The 4,640-nt window shown below is 40.8% G+C and overlaps 1 pseudogene; it reads right to left on the reverse strand.

Moving 5' to 3' along the window:
• Nucleotides 1-2,199: 2,199 nt before the first annotated feature.
• LOC103244003 (large ribosomal subunit protein eL8 pseudogene) lies at nt 2,200-3,059 on the reverse strand (annotated as a pseudogene).
• Nucleotides 3,060-4,640: the final 1,581 nt, after the last annotated feature.

Here is a 4,640-nt window from a genome sequence, read left to right on the forward strand (position 1 = left end):
TGTATATACAGTATATATACACACACACAGAGGAATAAAATTTAACCTTAAAAAAGAAGGAAATACTGTCCTTTGCTATGACATGAATGAACCTGGAGGACATTTTGCTAAGTGAATTAAACCAGGCACAGAAAGACTCTATGATCTCTTATGTGAAATCTAAAAAAGTCAAAATCATAGAAGCAGAGAATAGAATGGTAGCTGCCTGGGGTTGAGGGTTGGGGGAAAATCAGGAGATGTTGGTTAAAAAGTACAACATTTGGCCGGGCGCGGTGGCTCACGTATGTAATCCCAGAACTTTGGGAGGCCAAGGCAGGTGGATCACTTGAGGTCAGGAGTTCAAGACCAACCTGATCAACATAGTGAAATCCCGTCTCTACTAAATACATAAAAATTAGCCAAGCATGGTGGTTCATGCCTGTAATCCCAGCTACTTGGGACGCTGAGGCAGAAGAATTGCTTAAACCGGGGAGGCGGAGGTTGCAGTGAGTTGAGATCGTACCATTGTACTCCAGCCTGGGCAACAGAAGCGAAACTCAGCCTCAAAAAAAGTAAAAAAAAAATAGAGTACAGCCTTTCAGTTAGGATGAACAAGTTCTGGAGATCTGTTACCCAGTATAGTGACTATAGTTAATAATAATGTGTTACACACATGAAAATTTTGAATAGATTAGATCTTAAATTTTCTCATCTCAAAAAAATTATGTAAGGTGATGGATACGTTAAATAGCTTTATTTGACAATGTGTGTGTGTGTGTGTGTGTATATATATATAAACAACACACAGTAAACCATAAATATATTTAATTTTTGTCAATTACGCTTTACACCTTAAAAAAGTTGAGAAAACATTCTTTTTTAAAAAGTTGTGGATTAAAGTAGTGATAGATGGTTTTCACTTATTTCCCATCAAAAGTTTATTTGAGCATTCTCCTTTCACAGGCACCATTTTGGCTCTGCCCTACTCAGATATAATAAGATTAATCACACTTAAGAGAATGCCTTTCAGGAGTTCAGAAATTTAAGGCTAGTAGGGGGGAATTTTTTTTTTTTTCTTTTTTTTTTTTGAGATGGAATCTTGCTGTGTCGCCAAGACTGGAGTGCAATGGTGCGGTCTCAGCTCACTGCAACCTGCGCCTCCCAGGTTCCAGTGATTCTCCTGTCTCAGCCTCCCACGTAACTGGGACTATAGGCGTGTGCCAACATGCTGGCTAATTTTTGTATTTTTAGTAGAGATAGGATTTCACCGTGTTGGCCAGGCTGGTCTCAAACTCCTGACCTCAAGTGATCCGCCTGCTTCGGCCTCCCAAAGTGCTGAAATTACAGGCATCTGCCACCTTGCCCAGCCAGGGGAGGATTTTTTTAATGCTACACAGACCCCAAATTTATTTCTCTGCCTTTGTTCTTGCTCTCTCCAACATTTATTTAAAAATCACAAATTTGATTTAAGGTTTTCTTGCTTAAAAGCCTTTAAAATTCCCCATTATCTCATCATTTCATATTCCTTAGTATGGAATATAAATTCTTTCACAATCAGGAACTTGTTTCATTCCCTCTAGGCATTCCCTGTTTCTTTCCTGCCCACATCCCCCATATTCCAAAACCCACCATTCTGCCACAACTCAGCTCTGAGGTCGTAACCTCTTCATGAAAGCCTTTTTTGAATCCCAAGTCTCAGTTAGATGACCCTCTCTGATTTCCCTTAGCACTTCTTATTTTCCCTACTATAGCACTTTCGGCATTACTGTGATTTGTCTGTTATAATCTGAAGTCAGGCTTTGAATGCAGATTCAAATTATTTGCTGTGTGACATAACATTTCTATACCTCAGTTTCCTCATCTGCAATGTAAAGAAAATCACAAGATCTACCTCATACGTTTGTTGTGAGGATAAAATGAATTGATATGTGGAACAGGCTTAGAATGGCACCAGGCAAGCACTCTAAAGTGTTCGCTACTCACAGCAGTATTTATATATCCTTATGCCACATTCCTACATAGGTGCTCTCAGTTTTTTTGTTTGTCTCCATCGTAGCAGCCTGTGAGCTGTGTAGAGCCTGTGACCATGTCCTGTTTTTCCTTCTATTCCTCTCTCCAAGTACAGCCCAGAGTACCAGGGTACATGGTAGAAGTTCACAAAAGGTTTATTAAGTTAATGTAAACACAACCCTGATTTAATTTTTGAAGGAAAATTTGTATTATTTTAATTATTTTTATGTACAGAAAATTTAACAGTGTACATTTAACCCAGCTTAGTGGCAAGTTCTTTAGCCTTTGCCTTTTCAAGCTTGCCGATGCAAGCCACAGACTTGGGACCCAGGACATTGCCTCCCCAGTGACGGCAGATCTCATTGTATCTGTCATTGTAATCCGTCCTCATAGCTTCCAGTAGCTTAGCCAAAGCGTCTTTGTCTTCGAGTTAACCTGTGTGAAGGCGACAGTGGAGCAGGTCTTCCTGTGAACTAGACGGCCCAGTCTTGCCTTCCCCTTGATCATACAGTAAGGGACCCCCATTTTACCACACAGGCCAGGCAAGAAGACAACCAGCTCGATGGGATCCACATTGTGTGCAATCACCACCAGCTGAGCCTTCTTGTTCTCTACCAAGGTGGTGACGGTGTTAACTCCAGCTCGAAGGACAGGTAGTCTCTTAGTGGGGATGTCCCCTTTTCCAGCAGTTTTCTTTTTGGCCAGGGCCACCACCCTCTGTTTCTTCTCTTGCTTTGTCTCTGATCTGTACTTGTGGGCCAGTTGAAGTAGCTGAGTAGCTGTTTGGCGGTCCAGGGCCTGAGTGAACTGGTTAATTGCAAGAGGCACTTTCAGCCCCTTATAGAGGATGACTCTCCGCCGCCGCAACCTGATAGAGCGGGGCCATTTCATAAAGCCGGTGAGGTCTCTTTTGGGCTGAATGCCCTATCCAATGTCAAAATTCTTAGGCCGTTTCTCAAACAGGGGATTCACCACTTTCTTAACCTCCTGCTTCTTCATGATAGCAGGGCTGGAGCCACCTTCTTCCCCTTGGCCTTCTTTCCTTTTGGCAGGAGGAGAGAGCCCGATTTATTTTTAAAGATGATAAAATGTTGACAAGATTTGAAGTTGTGTTTTTTTAAAAAAAAAAAAAAAAGAAAGAAAGAGAGAAAACCTTTATGTAGTATATATACACAATGGAATACTATTTATCCACAGAAAAATGGAATCCTGTCATTGGCAGTAACATGGATAGAACTGGAGGACATTATGTCAAGTGAAATAAGTCAGGAACAGAAAGTTAAACACAGAATGTTCTCACTCATATGTAGAAGCTAAAAAAAAAAGTTGATCTTATAGAAGTAAAAAGTAGAACAGGGTATACTAGAGGCTTGGAAGGGTAGAGGGAAGAGGAAAATAGGGAGAGATTTGTTAAAGAATACAAAATTACAACTACCTAGGAATAAATTATAGTGTTCTGTAGCACTGTAAGATGCCTGTAGTTAACAATAATATTCAGTTTCAAATTGCCAGAGGGAGGATATTGAATGTACACAACATAAAGAAGTGATAAAGGCTTGAGATGATGGATACGCTACTCTGATCTAATTGTTATATGTATCACATCACTATGTACTCCATAATATGTGCAATTATTATGTGTCAATTTGAAAAGTTTAAACAAATGAAAATATTGAAAGAAAAACTTTAAAACTGAGAAATGTGAGCCATACTAGATAACCTTCAGTGACTGGTTTTTTAATCTACATAATAGATTCAAAACAAAATGCTTCATGAGCCCCTCCCTGGATTACAATTAACGGCAGTGTGAAAAAAAGATGATGTGATTAATCAGAGATAATGTAATCAACCAGGGAAGAAAAGGTGTGGCCCCCCTCTCTTTCTGGAGTATAAAAGGAGTTGCAAGAGGCTTGGGTCACCATTTGGTGAGCTGAGGGTGAAGCTACAAAGGTTGAAGCGTTCTTCAGACGACTCTACCCGAGGGTGAAGCTACAAAGGTTGAAGCGTTCTTCAGACGACTCTGCCTGAAGAAAGAACAGTGCTACATAGAGGGGTGAGTAGACCACACGAGCTTTCATGACAACGGGCCTGTAAGAGCTCCTTGAGCCTTGGTTGGAGTGCATATGTGAATAGGAGGTTTGTTTTTAAACATTTCCATAGTGATACTGGGTTTTGGTTTGTTTGTTTGTTTATTTGTTTGTTTGTTTGTTTTTGAATTGAGACGGGTTCTCCCTCTGTTGCCCAAGCTGGAGTGCAGTGGCATGATCTCAGCTCACTGTAGGCTTCACCTGCTGGGTTCAAGCAATTCTCCCTGCCCCAGCCTCTGAGTAGCTGGGATTACAGGCACCTGCCACCATGCCCATCTAATTTTTGTCTTTTTAGTAAAGACAGGGATTTCACCATGTTGGCCGGGCCAGTCTCAAACTCCTGACCTCAGGTGATCTGCCTGCCTCGGCCTCCCAAAGTGTTTGGATTACATACGTAAGTCACTGTGCCCAGTCCCATACTTTTTTTTAAATAACCTTTATTTTTGCTTTGAGAATCTAATCGTACATGCTTGACCATAATTACCTGGACCTTTTGGAAACTGTTGATAGATTTTTTTATTTATGAAAGTATTACAAGCCACTGTGGGTAATTTGCTGTTGTTG

This window comes from Chlorocebus sabaeus, chromosome 17 (genome assembly GCF_047675955.1).
Source record: "Chlorocebus sabaeus isolate Y175 chromosome 17, mChlSab1.0.hap1, whole genome shotgun sequence".
NCBI lineage: Eukaryota > Metazoa > Chordata > Mammalia > Primates > Cercopithecidae > Chlorocebus > Chlorocebus sabaeus.